Consider the following 19,360-nt stretch of genomic DNA (forward strand, 5'->3'; position numbering starts at 1 on the left):
GACACAACACTGGGGCGGCCGGAGCCGGAGAGGAAGAGCGGTGGCCGCCATGACTGACACGCGTGGCCGCCATGACACGCCCGGCCGCCCGCCCTGCAGGCCGGAGCCCACGTGGGGTACAGCGGCTCTGGACGGGCCCGGCACGCGCTCCCGGACTCCCGCGGGGACGGGGAAGCCATTCCTGGCCCTACCTCACGGAGGACCTCTCGGAAGTCGGCCAGGCGACCCAGGCGATGGCCGCGGGTCAGGAGACGCTCCCGGCTGAGATGCGCCCGACGATCGCCTGGAACCCGGACGGCCTCGGCTGTGCAGCCCGAGGGTGGGGCAGGAAGTGCGCGGAGCAGCCGGACGCCCTCGCGTTGCTGGTGGTGGCCGCGGGAGGGGCGGGGCCTCAAGCCGGGGCTGCTGTGTCTCCGCGAAGGTTCGCGGCCTGGGACTTTTTTTTTTTTTTTTTTTTTTTAGACGGAGTGTCGCTCTTGTTACCCAGGCTGGAGTGCAATGGCGCGATCTCGGCTCACTGCAACCTCCACCTCCTGGGTTCAGGCGATTCTCCTGCCTCAGCCTCCCGAGTAGCTGGGATTACAGGCATGCGCCACCATGCCCGGCTAATTTTTGTATTTTTAGTAGAGACGGGGTTTCACCATGTTGACCAGGATGGTCTCGATCCCTTGACCTCGTGATCCACCCGCCTGGGCCTCCGAAAGTGCTGGGATTACAGGCACGTGCCACCGTGCCCAGCTAATTTTTTGTATTTTTAGTAGAGACGGGGTTTCACCATGTTGACCAGGATGGTCTCGATCCCTTGACCTTGTGATCCACCCGCCTCAGCCTCCCAAAGGGCTGGGATGACAGGCGTGAGCCACCGCGACCTGGGGCATTTTTGGGTTCTGAGTGCAAGCTGCCTGGAACCTACCTAACTGTAGCTAGTGGAACACTGCGGATGGGAGCTGTTGGGGGCTTACTGAAGCTGCCCCCAACTCCCCATGCAGATTCTTTTGTGCAGAAGAGGCGGCTGTGCTCTTCCCTTGAACAGTACTCCAGTAGCCAGTAAGCTGCCCTTTCATCCCCACTGCGGCCACGGCTTGTGTCGACGTTTGGGGAGCCAGAGCATTGCCCTTGCCTGACCCAGCCCCCACCTAGCTTTGCCATCTACTGGCACAGGTAGTGTCACACAAGGGACAGGGACATTTAAGAGTGGAGCTCCGGCCAGGTGCCAATGGCTCACGCCTGTAATCCCAGCACTTTGAGACGCCAAGACGGGTAGATAACAAGAGGTCAGGAGTTCAAGACCAGCCTGACCAACCTGGAGAAACCTGTCTCTACTAAAAATACAGAATTAGCCGGGCGTGGTGGCGCATGCCTGTAATCCCCGCTACTCCAGAGGCTGAGGCAGGAGAATTGCTTGAACCCGGAGACGGAGGTTGTGGTGAGCTGAGATTGTGCCATTGCAGTGCAGCCTGGATAACAAGAGTGAAACTCCTTCTAAAAAAAAAAGTGGGGGGTGGCTCTACTCATGGCCTGAGAGGCCAGAGTACTTCCCCTGGCTCACATAAACCAAGCACAAACTCCGCTGTTACCACCACTGCTCGTGCTCTTTGGCAAGCACGAGTTCCTGGCTGGAGGCCCACCGGCGTAACCCAATAGGTTTGCAAGCACAGTCACACAGTGTTCAGGAGAACAAAACTTTTGCCTGACCTCAGCTGTTGCCGTTGCCTGCATCACCCTGGCCAACCAGGAGGTGTTGAGTCTGTCCACATGCCCAGTACCTTACTACTACAGCTGGCATTTGAGGAAGCCAACACACTAAGCCATTTGTAACCAAGGAAATCTGAGTCTGTGTCACTCTCTTCCCACCCCCATCAGAGCTGGTGCTGGTACCTGCTACTGGGAGACTTAACGACAGGGCACATCTCGGGATCCCTTGCAGACATTCCCCAGCACCAATCTGGAGTGTGACAGCCCCACTGAGTAGTCAGACCCAGAGGAGCGGCAGTATTCACAGTAGTCTGGCCCTCAGGGACTGCCACTCCTAAGGGAAAGGGAAGCGTCCTACCTTAAGGGAGAACCCTTGTGGTACAAAAGAAACCAGGCGCCAGGACTTGAGTCCCCAGTATTTCCAATTGTGGGAAGTTTCTTTCAGCAGAGGCACAGGTTCAGTGGGAAAAGCCTGCAGCCCTACCCTAATACTAAGCATCCCTGGTACTGATGAAGGGTCTTGGAGAAGGGGGAGCTTCAGACATAGCGGGAGCTTTCAGCATGAGAGCTTGGCCTGGGTGCATTCGTAGACAGCCTTTCTGGAACACTTCAGGGTGACTGCATCCCCACAGGAGGAGTGCCATCCAAGTTCAGGCTTGCATGAGAGGGAGAGTCACAGTCCTTCTCTATGTGGAACAACAGTATTCCTGAAGATGAATAGAGGTGCCTGTCTTTTTTTTTTTTTTTTTTTTTTTGAGACGGAGTTTTGCTCTTGTCTCCCAGGCTAGAGTGCAATGAAGTGATCTTGGCTCACTGCAACCTCCGCCTCCAAGGTTCAAGCAATTCTCCTGCCTCAGCCTCCCAAGTAGCTGAGATTACAGGTGCCTGCCACCACACCAGGCTAATTTTTGTATTTTTAGTACAGATGGGGTTTCACCATGTTGGCCAGACTGGTCTTGAACTCCTGACCTCAGGTGATCCACCCTCCTCGGCCTCCCAAAGTGCTGGGATTACAAGCGTGAGCTACCTTCCCTGACCAGAGGTGCCTGTCTTATGGGAACAGCCAGAATGCTGGGTCAGGAGCGTAACTAGGAGGAAGACCCCCTTCCCGCTGACCTGGAAAGGGAGTTGAGAGGATTCCCTCTCTTCCTGCTAAAAAGACAGTGCACTGGTGGGGGGGGGGAGCAAAAAAAAAAAAGACAGTGCATTTGGCTGAGAGCTTCCCCAGCTGCCTCTGTCAAGGGTAGAGCCTCTGCCCATCACTGGGGCATTGCATTTACCCACCTGCTTTAGCTGCAGCCAGTTTCTACTCATGGGTAGTTCCTACTGGCTTGAAGCCTGAACTATTCAACCCAGTAAATAAAATAGTGGGGAAAATTTTCTCTAAGTGCACATCCTGGGGAGTGAGGTACGTTTCATGAGACCTCAGCTATTCCAGCCCCTCAACAGACAGTGAAATGACTTACACAGCCTGCACATTGCTCCCACAACGAGCGTGTGAGAAAGCCATTGCACAAAGACTCTCTATAACCAAGGAATACACACGGAATCTTCATCACGGAAAGCACCCGGAGCCAAAGGTAAGTGACAATAAACTATAAGTATTAAAGTGACATCCTCAAGGGGGAAATAAAAATAAAATTTAAGGCCGGGCACGGTGGCTCACGCCTATAATCCCAGCACTTTGGGAGGCCGAGGCGGGTGGATCACGAGGTCAAGAGATCGAGACCATCCCATCTCTATTAAAAATACAAAAATTAGCTGGGCATGGTGGTGCATGCCTGTAATCCCAGTTACTCAGAAGGCTGAGGCAGGAGAATTGCCTGAACCCAGGAGGCAGAGGTTGCAGTGAGCCGAGATTGTGCCATTGCACTCCAGCCTGGGTAATGAGCGAAACTCCGTCTCGAAAAAATAAATAAATAAAATAAAATTTTAAAACCCTTGCTGGGCTTGTAATCTCAACACTTTGGGAGGCTGAGGCAGGTGGATTACTTGACCCCAGTAGTTTGAGATGAGCCTGGGAAACATAGCGAGACCCCATCTTGAAATTTAAAAGAAAAAAAAACAGGTTGGGTGTGTTGGCTCATGCTGTAATCCCAGCACTTAGGGAGGCTGAGGTAGGCGAATCATGAGGTCAGGAATTCCAGAACAGTCTGGTCACTATGGTGAAAACCCATCTCTACTGAAAATACAAACATTAACCAGGCTTGGTGGCACATGCCTGTAGTTCCAGCTACTCAGGAGGTTGAGGCAGAAGAATCACTTGAACCTAGGAGGCGGAGGTTGCAGTGAGCCGAGATTGCACCACTGCCCTCCAGCCTAAGCAACAGAGTAAGACTCCCTCTCAAAAAAAAAGCAATTAGTTGGGCATGGTGGCAGGCACTTGTAATCCCAGCTACTCGTGAGGCTAAGGCAGGAGAATCATTTGAACTTGGGAGGTGGAGGTTGCAGTGAGCAGAGATAGTGCCATTGCCCTCCAGCCTGGGTGACAAAGCAAGACTGTCTCAAAAAAAAAAAAAAAAAAACAGTTCGGCAGAGTGGCCCAGGCAGGTAACCTCAATGTAATCTCTGCCCTTTGGGAGGCAGAGGCAGCCAGACACTTGAGCCCAGTAGTTGAGACATGCCTGAGCAACATGGTGAAACCCTGACTCTACAAAAAATACAAAAATTAGCCAGGCATGGGGATGCACACCTCTAGTCCCAGCTACTCAGGAGGCTAAGGCAGGAGGATTGTTTGAGCCTGGGAGGCAGAGGTTGCAGTGAACTGAGATCATGCCATTTCACTCTAGCCTGGGTGACAGAGAGAGGCCCTGTCTCAAAAAAAAAAAAATCAGTCAAAAAATAAATTCAAAAATAGTTAAATGAAATAAAGACCTGATGCCCTTTCTGTGGAAAATTTAAAAGAAATAAAAATAAAGGGCCGGGCACAGTGGCTCACGCCTATAATCCCAGCACTTTGGGAGGCCGAGGCAGGTGGATCATGAGGTCAAGAGATTGAGACCATCCTGGTCAACATGGTGAAACCCCGTCTCTACTAAAAATACAAAAATTAGCTGGGCACGGTGGCGTGTGCCTGTAGACCCAGCTACTCGGGAGGCTGAGGCAGGAGAATTGCCTGAACCCAGGAGGCGGAGGTTGCGGTGAGCCGAGATCGCACCATTGCACTACAGCCTGGGTAACAACAGCCAGGGAAACTCTGTCAAAAAAAATAAATAAATAAAAGAATAAAAAATAAAAATAAAGAAATAGTTTAGGCCAGGAATGGTGGCTCACACCTGTAATCCCAGCACTTTGGGAGGCAGGCGGATCATGTAAGATCAGGACAAGACCAGCCTGGCCAACACGGCAAAATCCCGCCTCTACTAAATTACAAAACTTAGCCAGGTATGGTGGCATGAACCTGTAGACCCAGCTACTCAGGAGGCTAAGGCAGGAGAATTGCTTGAACCCGACTGCAGAGATTACAGTGAGCCAAGATGGTGTCACTAAACTCCAGCCTGGGCAACAGAGCAAGATTCTGTCTCAGAAAAGAAAAAAGAAATGAACAGAGTAACAGAGTCTCCAAGAAGTATAAGTACGTAAAACCACCAACCTAAGAATTCTAAGAATTATACGTGTTCCTGAGGAAGAAGATGAAGTGAAATGTTTTGGCTGGGGCTGGGCACAGTGGCTCACGCCTGTAATCCCAGCACTTTGGGAGGCTGAGGTGGGTGGATCACTTGAGGCCAGGAGTTCAAGACCAGCTTGGCCAACATGGTGAAACCCCATCTCTATATTAAAAAAAAAAAAAAGTAAAAGAAAAAAGAAATGTTTTGGCTGGGTGCAGTGGCTCACATTTGCAATCTCAGAACTCTGGGAGGCTGAGGTGGGCAGACCACTGAAGGCTGGGGGTTTGAGACCAGCCTGGCCAACATGATAAAACCCTGTCTCTACTAAAAATACAAAATTAGTCTGGGTGCAGTGGCTCACACCTGTAATTGCAGCACTTTGGGAGGCCTAGGCAGGCGGATCACCCGAGGTCAGGAGTTCAAGACCAGCCTGACCAACATGGTGAGACCCTGTCTCTACTAAAAATACGAAATTAGCCAGGCATGGTAGTACATGCCTGTAATACCAGCTACTCAAGAGGCTGAGGCAGGAGAATCACTTGAACCCGAGAGGCGAAGGTTGTTTTGCAGTGAGTCGAGATCATACCGCTGTACTCCATCGTAGATGACAGTGAGATTTTATCTCAAAACAGAAAGCAAAAAGTTTAGAAAACCTACTTGAGAATAACTGAGAAAAATTGCCTGGCCTTCCTGGAAATTTAGACATCCAAGTACAAGAAGTTCAACAAACTCCTAGGAGACTCATTGCAAAAAAGATATCACCGAGGCATATAGTCCTTAGGCTACAGAAAGTCCACATGAAGAAAGAAATTCTAAGAGTATAGCGACAAAAGCATCAGGTAACCTGTAAGGGAAAACCTATCAGACTAACAGCAGACTGCTCAGCAGAAGGGATTTCCTGTCTTTTTATTTATTTATTTTGTTTTAAGATACAGGGTTTCACCATGTTTGTCAGGCTGGTCTTGAACTCCCGACCTCAAGTCATCTGCCTACCTCGGTCTCCCAAAGTGCTGAGATTACAGGCATGAGCCACTGCGCCTGGACTTTTTTTTTTTTTTTTTTTTTTGAGACAGAGTTTTGCTCTTGTTACCCAGGCTGGAGTGCCATGGCGCGATCTCGGCTCACCGCAACCTCCGCCTCCTGGGTTCAGGCAATTCTCCTGCCTGAGCCTCCTGAGTAGCTGGGACTACAAGGCACGCGCCACCATGCCCAGCTAATTTTTTTGTATTTTTAGTAGAAACGGGGTTTCACCATGTTGACCGGGATGGTCTTGATCTCTTGACCTCATGATCCACCCGCCTCGGCCTCCCAAAGTGCTGGGATTACAGGCTTGAGCCACCGTGCCCGGCCCTTTTTTTTTTTAGATGGGGTTTCACCATGATGGCCAGGCTGGTCTTGAACTCCTGACCTCAGGTGATCCACCCACGTCGGCCTCCCAAAGTGCTAGGATTACAGGCGTGAGCCAGCGTGCCCAGCCCCAGACTTTTTTTTTTTTTTTGAGACTGAGTTTTGCTCTTGTAGCCTAGGCTGGGGTGCAACGGTGCAATCTCTGCTCACTGCAACCTCCACCTCCCAGGTTCAAGCGATTATTCTGCCTCTGCCAACCAAGTAGCTGGGATTTCAGGTGTGCACCACCACACCTGGCTAATTTTTGTATTTTTAGTAGAGATGGACTTTCACCATGTTGGCCAGGCCTATCTCAAACTCCTGACCTCAGGTGATCCTCCCACCTTCGCCTCTGAAAGTGCGGGGATTACAGCCGTGAGCTACCACACTTGGCCAGTTCTGTCTTTTTTTTCTTTTGGAAACACAGTCCCACTCTGCCTCCTGGATTCCTGGACTCAAGTGATCCTCACCCTCCCAGGTAGCTGGAACTACAGGTGAGTACCACCATGCCCAGTTAATTTTTTTGTATTTTTAGTAGAGACAGGGTTTTGCCATATTGACAGTCTGGTCTCAAACTCCTGACCTCAAGTGATCTGCCTGCCTTGGCCTCCCAAAGTGCTGGCATTACAGGCATGAGGCACCGTGCCCAGCCTGAGGTCTTATCTTTAGTCTCCTTAAACAGAATAATTGTCAGCCAGGAATTTTGCATCCTGCTAAACTAAGTTTCATAAATGAAGGGGAAGCCGGGCACTGTGGCTCAGGCCTGTAATCCCAGCTCTTAGGGAGGCAGAGGCAGGAGAATATCTTTTTTTTTTTTTTTTTTTTTTGAGACGGAGTTTTGCTCTTGTTACCCAGGCTGGAGTGCAATGGCGCAATCTTGGCTCACCACAACCTCCGCCTCCTGGGTTCAGGCAATTCTCCTGCCTCAGCTTCCCGAGTAGCTGGGATTACAGGCACGCACCACCGTGCCCAGCTAATTTTTTGTATTTTTAGTAGAGACGGGGTTTCACCTTGTTGACCAGGATGGTCCCGATCTGCTGACCTCGTGATCCACCCGCCTCGGCCTCCCAAAGTGCTGGGATTACAGGCTTGAGAGGAGAATATCTTGAGCCCAGGAGTTCAAGACCTGCCTGAGCAATATAGCGAGACCCTGTTTTCAATTAAAAAATAAATAAATAAATGAAGGGGAAATAAAGTTTTTCTCAGGCAAGCAAATGCTGAGGAAACTTATTAGTACTAGATCAGCCCTACAAGAAATGTTAAAAGGAGTTCTAAATCTTGAAATGAAAGGCTGATACGCACCAGAATAGAAACTCCTAAAAGCATAAAATAAATAGAACTTATAAAACAACAACACAGGTCAGGTGCAGTGGCTCATGCCTGTAATTCCAGCACTTTGGGAGGCTGAGGTGGGTGGATCACGAAGTCAGGAGTTCAAAACCAGCCTGGGCAAGATGATGAAACCCTATCTCTACTAAAAATACAAAAATTAGCTGGGCATGGTGGTGGGCGCCTGTAATCCCAGCTACCTGAGAGGCTGAGGCAGAGAATTGCTTGAACCCAGGAGGCAGAGGCTGCAGTGAGCAGAGATCACACCACTGTACTCCAGCCTGGGTGACAGAGCAAGACTCTGTCTCAAAAGAAAACAAACAACAAACAAAATACAATAACATAATGAAGAAAACAAATTCATTAGCTAATAATCAAACTGATAACTATAACAGTGCCTTATGTCTCAATATTAACATTGAATGTAAGTGGTGTAATTGCTCCACCTAAAACATACAGTGACTCACACCTGTAATCCCAGCACTTAGGGAGGCTGAGGCAGGCGGGTCACAAGGTCAAGAGATTGAGACCATCCTGGCCAATATGGGGAAACCCCATCTCTACTAAAAATACAAAAATTAGCTGGGTGTGATGGCGTGGGCCTATAATCCCAGCTACTCAGGAGCCTGAGGCAGGAGAATTGCTTGAATCCAGGAGGTGGAGGATGCAGTGAGCTGAGATTGTGCCACTGCACTCCAGCAGCCTGGGTGACAGAGCAAGTCTCCATCTCAAAAAAAAAAAAAAAAAAAAAAAAGACTACGAGCTCTTTAAAGGCAGCTGTTGTCTTAATCCATTTTTGAATCCACAGTCCATCACGTAGCACAACGTAGGATGTACTCAATATTTTTAAAATAGTAAGAAACTTTTTTAGAGCAGTTTCAAGGTTCATAGCGAAATTAAGCAGCAAGTACAGAGTTCTCATGTCCCCCGACACCCACAGGCACAACTTTTGCACTGTCTGTGTCCTGCACCAGGGCGGTGCATTTGTTACACAGAAGCTACACTCACACATCATCCCCACCCAAAGTCTGTAGTTTACGTTAGCGTTCACTCTTGGGGTGGTGCATTCTGTTCCGGACAAGTATATAATAATGTGTATCTATCTACCATTGTAATATCAATGCAGAATAGTTTCATTACCTTAAAAATCCTGTGTTTACAGTAAGAACTGCAGCCACCCACACACAGACCCTTTGTTTACCGGAGGAACTAGAGTCAAAAAAAAAAAAATCCTCTGTGCTTTGCCTAGTCATCCCTCCCACCTAATTCCTGGCAACCATTTTTTATCTTTTTTTTTTTTTTTTGAGACGGAGTTTCGCTCTTGTTACCCAGGCTGGAGTGCAATGGCGCAATCTTGGCTCATCGCAACCTCCGCCTCCTGGGTTCAGGCAATTCTCCTGCCTCAGCCTCCCGAGTAGCTAGGATTACAGGCACACGCCACTGTGCCCAGCTAATTTTTTGTAATTTTTAGTAGAGACGGGGTTTCACCATGTTGACCAGGATGGTCTCGATCTCTTGACCTCTTGATCCACCCGCCTCGGCCTCCCAAAGTTCTAGGATTACAGGCTTGAGCCACCGCGCCTGGCCAACCATGATGCATTTATACCACCAATGAATGAGAGCGCCTATGGCTCTGCCTCCTCACCAGCAACACTACACACATTAGAATGACAAAAATGTCTTCTTAAAAAACTGTGGGCCAGGCACAGTGGCTTACGTCTGTAATCCCAGCACTTTGGGAGGCCGAGGCAGGCGGATCATGAGGTCAAGAGATTGAGACCATCCTGGCCAACACGGTGAAAACCCATCTCTACTAAAACTACAAAAATTAGCTGGGTGTGGTGGCACATGCCTGTAGTCCCAGCTATTCGGGAGGCTGAGGCAGAAGAATTGCTTGAACTGGGGAGGCAGCGGTTGCAGTGAGCTGAGATCACGCCACTGCACTCCAGTTTGGTCAAGAAGAGTGAGACTCTGTCTCAAACAAAACAAAACAAAAAAACCTGTATTCTTGCTGGGCTTGGTGACAGGCACCTGTAATCCCAGCTACTTGGGAGGCTGAGGCATGAGAATCTCTTGAACTCGGGAGGCAGAGGTTGCAGCGAGCTGGGATCATCCCACTGCATTCCAGCTTGGATGACAGCAAGATTCTATCTCAAAATAAAACAAGAAAAACAACTGTGGCCAGGCGTGTTGGCTCATGCCTGTAATCCCAGCACTTTGGGATGAGGCAGGTGGATCACCTGAGGTCGGTAGTTTGAGACCAGCCTGGCCAACATAGCGAAACTCTGTCTCTACTAAAAATACAAAAAAAAATTAGCTAAGTGTTGTGGTAGGCACCTGCAATCCCAGCTACTTGGGAGGCTGAGGCAGGAGGCCCATTTGAACCCAGGAGGTGGAGGTTGCAGTGAGCTGAGATTGCACCATTGTACTCCAGCCTGGGTGACAGAGCAGGACTCTGTATGAAAAATAAAATAAAATAACAACACACACGCACACACATTAGATTTGGAAATAAAACTTAGGTTTTATCTGTTTGGCTCTAATTAGTATACAAAAAGTCTTCTCTGTATTCGTATAACAAGCATAGCATTGACGTGTTTGTAAGGACAATAATGACTGGGTAATGATTATATCTACAGGTTGATTAGTAAGGAAACTAAATGAGGGAGTTAGTTAAAACCTAAAGAACCATTTCAGGAAGTGTATCAGTCTCTACTGATTAAAATGACTAACAGTCGTTTGTTACCCTGTTTAGGAAGAAGTGGGCTAGAAGGTGCTTAACGTTTGACTATGTGAAAGATGAGCCCAAGTCAGAATTGAGCTCTACGGTGCTGTCCTTATTCACTTGAAATGCCCTTACATATCCTACTAAAAAACCTTCTATTTAATTACTCAAAAACACTTTAACTTCATAAACTGTGAGCTGTTTGGACAGGTTGATTCAATTAGGAGTATACAAATAACCCATTTAACTATTGTCATAAAATTCTTTAAAATTATGCAAAAGCCACACGATCTTCCTAAGGTAGGGCTGAAACACAGAGGAGTTTTCTTTCTACTCTGTGTTATTAAGTTTAATTGTTTCATTCTCTCGATTGCTGTTGAGAGAGAAGGAATCGGCTGGGTACAGTGGCCCATGCCTGTAATCCCACCACTTTGGGAAGCCGAGGTGGGTGGATCACGAGGTCAGGAGTTTGAGGCCAGCTCGGCCAATATGGTGAAACCCTGACTTGACTAAAAATACACACAAAAAAATTAGCTAGGCGTCATGGCAATGCCAGCTACTCAGGAGGGTGAGGCAGGAGAATCACTTAACCTGGAGACAGAGATTGTGGTGAGTGGAGACCGCACAGTTATACTACAGCCTAGGCAACAAGAGGGAAACTCCGTCTCAAAAGAAAAAGAGAGAGAGAGAGAAGGAATCAATCAAGCTTTCACCAAAAGCTGAAGCCATTGCATTATGTATGAGGTTGGCAAGGGAAGAGAAACCTGTGACCTGAAAGGAAATCAGGATTTAAAGCACTTACAAATGTGAGGCTCTTTCTTCTGTGTCTAAGTTTCCTTTGGGAAGAGACATACTGCATTTGAACCTTAACTTCCTTGCTATTCACTTAAGTTTCTCAAGTTTCTGTTTTAGAACAGGGCCTTGAATATCAAAGTGATATTACTGATCCGACATTTAAAAAATATAAAGACACACTTTCCCCAGGAGTGTTGAAAATGTCCTGTCTACATCGCCTCCTTAAAATCCCTTGGGGCCGGGCGCGGTGGCTCAAGCCTGTAATCCCAACACTTTGGGAGGCCGAGGCGGGTGGATCACGAGGTCAAGAGATCGAGAGCATCCTGGTCAACACGGTGAAACCCCGTCTCTACTAAAAATACAAAAATTTAGCTGGGCATGGTGGCGCGTGCCTGTAATCCCAGCTACTCGGGAGGCTGAGGCAGGAGAATTGCCTGAACCCAGGAGGCGGAGGTTGCGGTGAGCCGAGATTGCGCCATTGCACTCCAGCCTGGGTAACAAGAGCAAAACTCCGTCTCAAAAAAAAAAAAAAAAAAAAAAATCCCTTGGGAATCACAGCACTTTTTCAGTGACAAAGTGGAAGTAGGGATGCTGATGATGGAAGAACTCTGCCTGTGTTTGAATCTCCTGACCCGCTGTGGACAAGCTGTTGGCCTCATCGACACCAGAGTCCAACAAGCTGAGTGATAATTCAGACTCCACTTAAAGACAGTTACTTCACAACTTAATGTTTGTTTTTTTCTTTACATTGTTGTTGTTTGTTTGTTTTTGGGACGGAGTCTTGCTCTGTCACCCAGGCTGCCGTGCAGCGGCCCCATCCCCTGCTCACTGTAGCCTTGACCTCCTGGGCTCAAACCATCTGCTCTCTCTTCAGCCTCCCCAGTAGCTGGAACTACAGGTGTCAGGCACCACACCCAGCTAATTTTTAAATTTTTTGTAGAGATGGGGTCTCCCTGTGCTTCTTAGGCTGGTCTTGAACTCCTGGGCTCAATCAAGCAATTCTCTCTCCTCAGCCTCCCAAAGTGCTGGGATGAGAGGGGTGAGCCAATCTGCCAGGTCACATCTCAGTGTCTTAAGTGAGATACATAATGCAGGGAAAAAACATCCCCGTCGCTCTCCCCTAATTTGTTTTTTTAGATGGTGTCTTGCTGTGTCTCCCAGGCTGGAGTGCAGTGGCACCATCTGGGCTCACCGCCAACTTCCGCCTCCCAGGCTCAAGTGATCCTCCCACCTCAGCCTCCTACATCAGCCTCCCGAGTAGCTGGTACTATAGGTGCACACCACCATACCCAGCTATACATATATATAGCCAGGCCTATGTGTGTATACATATATATAATAAATCAAATATATATATTTACATATATAATATATATATACATATACACATACACGTATTTTTGTATTTTTAGTAGAAATGGAAATGAGGGTTTCATTTCCCTGTTGCCAAGGCTAGTCTTAAATTCATTTTTTTTTTTTGAGACTGAGTTTTGCTCTTGTTACCCAGGCTGGAGTGCAATGGCGCGATCTCGGCTCACCGCAACCTCCGCCTCCTGGGTTCAGGCAATTCTCCTGCCTCAGCCTCCTGAGTAGCTGGGATTACAGGCATGCGCCACCATGCCCAGCTAATTTTTTGTATCTTTAGTAGAGACGGGGTTTCACCATGTTGACCAGGATGGTCTCGATCTGTTGACCTCGTGATCCACCCGCCTCGGCCTCCCAAAGTGCTGGGATTACAGGCTTGAGCCACCGCGCCCGGCGTCTTAAACTGTTGAGTTCAAGAGATCCACCTGCCTCAGCCTCCCCAAGTGCTGCGATAACAGGCATTAGCCACCGCGCTGGCCTCCTCTACTTTTTCAGTCTGTCTGCACATTTATGGGTCTGTTTTCTAGTTATAACAGGAGGTCACTATTGGGACATGCTGCACTTTCCCAGAGTTCAGAGCCAGGTTATAACCTGTTATCCTTCAGCACAGCTCTAGAGCACGTTCTCAGATGGAAAGCTTTCTCATCCAACCTGCCAGCAAGCCTGGGCTTCATTCCTGTGTCATCTGATTGTAATCTTTGTAGGCAAGATTCAGCAGGCAGTGGAAGCAGCTATCAAAAGCCAAGGATCTTAGGTGGGTGGAGTCCCTGGAATAAGAACTTTCATACAGAACTGTTTATCAAACCTTTCTTTGGAGTTTTTTCTTGAACCCCCACCTCCCAGGTTCAAGAGATTCTCCTGCCTCAGTCTCCCAAGTAGCAGGGACTACAGGTGTGCACCATTATGCCCAGGCAATTTTTGTATTTTTAGTAGAGGTGGGTTTTCACCATGTTGGCCAGGTTGGTCTCAAACTCCTGACCTCAAGTGATCCACCCACCTTGCCCTTCCAAAGTGCTAGGATCACAGGCGTCAGCCACCACACCTGGCCTTGAATGCTGTCTTTCTATTTCAGAAAGGCAGGCTGGGTGTGATGGCTCACACCTGTTAGCACTGTGAGAGGTCAAGGCAGGAGGATTTCTTAAGGGCAGGAATTCAAGACAATTGTTGGCAACACAGCAAGCCTCTGTTTCTATTTTATTTAGAACAAGAAAAGGCATTATTTTCGTAATGACTAATTCCCTTTTTTTTTTTTTGAGATGGAGTCTCACTCTATCACCAGGCTAGAGTGCAGTGGCGTGATCTCTGCTCTCTGCAACCTCCACCTCCCGGGTTCAAGTGACTCTCCTGTCTCAGCCTCCCGAGTAGCTGGAATCAACCTGGATCTCCACATTCTTTTTATTTTTTGTAAGGCCTTTTAGGCCATGTTTACCTCTGTGACCTGCATGGACACTGCAGATGAATTTCTGAAAAATCTGAAGTACCTGGAAGACCACGAAAGGAGGAAGAAATGATCAACCTCTGCCACACCTAATTAACTTTGAGACATTCTCTCTCTCTCTCTCTTTTTTTTTTTTTTGTAGAAATGGGGTTTCACCATGTTGGCCAGGCTGGTCTTGACCTCAGGCAATCCACCCACCTCAGTCTCCCGAGGTGTTGGGATTATAGGCGTGAGCCACCACACCCGGCCTCCTTTTTATTTTGTTATTGTTTGAGGCACGGTCTTGCTCTGTCATCCAGGCTGGAGTGCAGTGGCAGAATCATGGCTTCTCAACCTGGCTTCATGTGATCCTTCCACCTCAGCTTTTTTTTTTTTTTGAGACGGAGTTTCGCTCTTGTTACCCAGGCTGGAGTGCAATGGCGCGATCTCGGCTCACCGCAACCTCCGCCTCCTGGGGTCAGACAATTCTCCTGCCTCAGCCTCCTGAGTAGCTGGGATTACAGGCACGCGCCACCATGCCCAGCTAATTTTTTGTATTTTTAGTAGAGACGGGGTTTCACCGTGTTGGCCAGGATGGTCTCGATCCCTTGACCTCGTGATCCACCCGCCTTGGCCTCCCAAAGTGTTGGGATTACAGGTGTGAGCCACCGCGCCCGGCCTTTTTTTTTTTTTTTTTTTTTTTTAAGATGGGGTTTCACCATGATGGCCAGGCTGGTTTTGAACTCCTGACTTCAGGTGATCCACCCACCTCGGCCTCCCAAGGTGCTAGGATTACAGGCATCCTGACCCCGAGATGTTCTCAATTGTTCCTTATTCCCTCCCCAGTTGATATGGCCACTGGGCTTTGTAACAGACCTTGGTCAGCCTGGTGATCCCACACCCTACGACCCCCTCCCAGCTTGGCCAACCTCATGACTCCACATCCTGCCACCCCCTCCCAATTTGCAAAAAAAAAACACCCTAAACTGTAACTCCGTAACTTTCCAGTACCCACCCCAAACCTATAAAACCAAATCCTATCCCACCGCCCTTTGCTGACTCCATTTTTGGACTCAGCCCACCCGCACCAGGGTGAATAAACAGCCATCTTACACGAAGCCTGTTTGGGGGGGGGCTCTTCACTCAGAGTGCGTGTTTTAATATTTTTTTATTTTTATTTTTGAGACAGTCTCACTCTGTTGCCCAGGCTGGGGTGCAGTGGCGCAACTTTAGTTCACTGTAACCTCCGCCTCCTGGGTTCAAGTGATTTTCGAGCTTCAACGTCCCAAGCAGCTGGGATTACAGGTGCCCATCACCATGCCCAGTTAATTTTTGTATTTTTAATAGAGATGGGGTTTAGCCAGGCTGGTCTCAAACTTTCAACCTCAAGTGATCCATCTGCCACAGCCTCCTGAAGTGCTGGGATTACAGGTGTGAGCCACCATGCACGGCCAGCCCATTCTTTTTATTTTTATTTACTTATTTATTTTGAGTCAGAGTCTCACTCTGTCAGTCAGGCTGGAATGCAGTGGTGTGATCTTGGCTCACCGCCTCCCAGGTTCAAGCGATTCTCCCACATGCTCAGCCTCCCCAAATGCTGGGATTACAAGCATGAGCCATCAACACCCTGCCTGGACCCCTACCTTCTGTGAAACATGAGCAAGTATATAAAGTCAGATGAGTGTTATGGTCAAGTGCAGAGACTGAGCCTCCTCATTTCCCCCTTTAAATTGTGGTAAAATGCACATAATGTAAAATTGACCATTTTAACAATTTGAAAGTGTACAACTAGGTGGCATTAAGTACATATATTTGTAACTGTCTGCTTAGTGTGCAGACATCACTATCTCATTAACAAAACTTTTTCTTCATTCCAAATGGGAACCGCATCCCCATTAAGTAGTCACTTCTCATTTCCCTCTTTTTCCAGCCCCTGGCAACTGCTAATCTGTGTTCTGTCTTTATGAATTTGCCTATGGTGGATATTTCACATCAATGGAATCATACAATATGTGGCCTTTTGTAAATGGATTCCTTCACTCAGCATAATACTCTCTCCATCTATCTTCTTTTTCTTTTCTTTTCTTTTTTTTTGAGACGGAGTTTCGCTCTCGTTACCCAGGCTGCAATCTCGGCTCACCGCATTCTCCGCCTCTCGGGTTCAGGCAATTCTCCTGCCTCAGCCTCCTGAGTAGCTGGGATTACAGGCACGCGCCACTGTGCCCAGCTAATTTTTTGTAATTTTAGTAGAGACGGGGTTTCACCATGTTGACCAGGATGGTCTCGATCTCTTGACCTCGTGATCCACCCGCCTCGGCCTCCCAAAGTGCTGGGATTACAGGCTTGAGCCACCAGGCCCGGCCCATCTATCTATCTATCTATCTGTCTGTCATCTATCTATCTATCTATCTATCTATCTATCTATCTATCTTTTTTTTTTTTTTTAGACAGAGTTTCTCTGTTGTTTCCCAGGCTGGAGTGCAATGGCGCGATCTCGGCTCACCGCAACCTCCGCCTTCTGTGTTCAGGCAATTCTCCTGCCTCAGCCTCCTGAGTAGCTGGGATTACAGGCACACGCCACCACGCCCAGCTAAATTTTTGTATTTTTAGTAGAGATGGGGTTTCACCTTGTTGACCAGGATGGTCTCTCAATCTCTTGACCTGGGATTATAGGCGTGAGCCACCGCGCCCAGCCCTATCTATGTACCTATCTATCATCTACCTGTCTGTCTGTTTGAGACAGAGTCTCGTACTGTCTCCCAGGCTGGAGTGCAGTGGTACAATCTGGGCTCACTGCAATCTCTACCTCCTGGGTTCAAGTGATTTTCCTACCTCCGCCTCCTGAGTAGCTGGGGCTGAGCCACCACCCTGGGCTAATTTTTCTATTTTTAGTAGAGACAGGGTTTCACCATGTTGGCCAGTCTGGTCTCAAACTCCTGACCTCAGGTGATCCACCCGCCTCAGGCTCTCAAAGTGCTGGGGTGACAGGTGTCAGCAACCGAGCGCAGCCTAGCATAACACGTTGTTTCATCCACGTTGCTGCATGTGTCAGTACTAAATTCCTTCCTATGGCTAATATCCCAGTGTACAGATATACCACAGTTTGTTTATCCGTTCATCCATTAATGGACATTTGGGTTTTCCCCTCTTTTGACTATTGTGAATAGCGTCACTATGAACATTTGCATAAATCTTTTTCTTTTCTTTTTTTGTGTGTGTCATTTTTTGTAACATCTGTTTTCAATTCTTTTTGGTATATAGGTAGAAGCGAAATTTCCGGGTTATGGAAACAGTTGTTACAGAAACAGTTTTCTAAGTGGCTGCACTTTTTTACATTCTGTCAATCAAAGAAGGATGGGGTTCATAAGTCTGGAAAGGGGAGCTTTATTTCTCATAAAGTGTGGTGGCCTGCAGGTGACATCCCGAAGCATAGCCCTCTGCTGGAAGCCAGAGACAGGCGCTTTGAGGGAGGGGCGAAGAAAACAGGAAATTATGCTGATCAGGGTGGTGCAATATACATATTCCATAAACTGTAGGAGGAGTCATGAATATTTATGAAAGGAGAAATATACACATGTGCAATTGAGCTTCATGCTTCTCCATGTTTCAAAAATGGCAAGGATCAGAGGGTGGAGTTTTCAAGCTCTCTCACATATAAAGGTGAAGCAGAGGACATGAAAACCCTTACTGTGAATCAGGTGCAGGGATTCACACGTGTAATCCCAACACTTTGGGAGGCTCAGGTGGGCAGATCGCTTGAGCCCAGGAGTTCAAGACCAGCCCGGGCAACACAGTCAGACTCTGTTTCTACAAAAAATACACACACAAAAAATTAGCCAGTCATGGTGGCATGGGCTTGTGGTTCCTGCTATTCAGGAGGATTGCTTGAACCCGGGAGGTGGAGGCTGCAGTAAGCTGAGATCACGCCACTGCGCTCCAGCTTGGGTGACAGAGCAAGAACCTTTGTCAAAAAAGAAAGAAAACCTTTACTGTGCATTCTCCAGAGACCTAACATAACCACTCTGTTTGGTGATCTCTTATCAGGCAAAAAAAGAGGAGCAATGCTAGGTGTTTGGTTGAGGTCAGTGGTAGAATCTTTCTTTTCTTTTTTTTTTTTTGAGACGGAGTTTCGCTCTTGTTACCCAGGCTGGAGTGCAATGGTGCGATCTCGGCTCACTGCAACCTCCGCCCCCTGGGTTCAGGCAATTCTTCTGCCTCAGCCTCCTGAATAGCTGGGATTACAGGCATGCACCACCATGCCCAGCTAATTTTTTTGTATTTTTAGTAGAGACGGGGTTTCACCATGTTGACCAGGATGGTCTCGATCTCTTGACCTCCTGATCCACCCGCCTCAGCCTCCCAACGTGCTGGGATTACAGGTGTGAGCCACCGTGCCCGGCCATCTTTTCTTTTTTTTTTTTAGATTCAGTCTCCGTAGAGACTCAAAAATCGCCAGGGCCGACTATGTTTCAAGTCGGGGTATTGGGAAAAGTTTTCAATTAGCAATAATCGCGCCTCGGATCAACCTCATTGGCTTCAATACTGCCCCTGCGCAAAGCTAGTGCTGGAATCTTGAAAGGGCTGAGATTACAGGTGTGAGCCACTGCGCCAAGTCTTTTGTTTTTTTTGGAGACAGGGTCTAACTTTGTCACCCAGACTGGAGAGCTGTGGCACTCTCACTGCTCACTGCAGCCTGAGCCTCCTGGATTCAAGTGATCCTCCCACCTCAACCCCCAAGTAGCTAGGACTACAGGTGTGTGCCACCATACCTAGCTAATTTGTTTATGCTTTTTTGTTTTTTTTTTGAGATGGAGTTTCGATGTTGTTACCCAGATTGGAGTGCAATGGCATGATCTCGGCTCACCGCAACCTCCACCTCCTGGGTTCAGGCAATTCTGCTGCCTCAGCCTCCTGAGTAGCTGGGATTACAGGCACGCGCCACCATGCCCAGCTAATTTTTGTATTTTTAGTAGAGACGGGGTTTCACCTTGTTGACCAGGATGGTCTCGATCTCTTGACATCGTGATCCACCCACCTTGG

At 48.2% G+C, this 19,360-nt stretch overlaps 1 pseudogene; it reads right to left on the bottom strand.

Annotated features, from left to right (window-relative positions):
- Positions 1-18,749: 18,749 nt before the first annotated feature.
- On the bottom strand, positions 18,750-18,880 carry LOC118144531 (U4 spliceosomal RNA; annotated as a pseudogene).
- Positions 18,881-19,360: the final 480 nt, after the last annotated feature.

Source organism: Callithrix jacchus, chromosome 9 (assembly GCF_049354715.1).
Source record: "Callithrix jacchus isolate 240 chromosome 9, calJac240_pri, whole genome shotgun sequence".
NCBI lineage: Eukaryota > Metazoa > Chordata > Mammalia > Primates > Cebidae > Callithrix > Callithrix jacchus.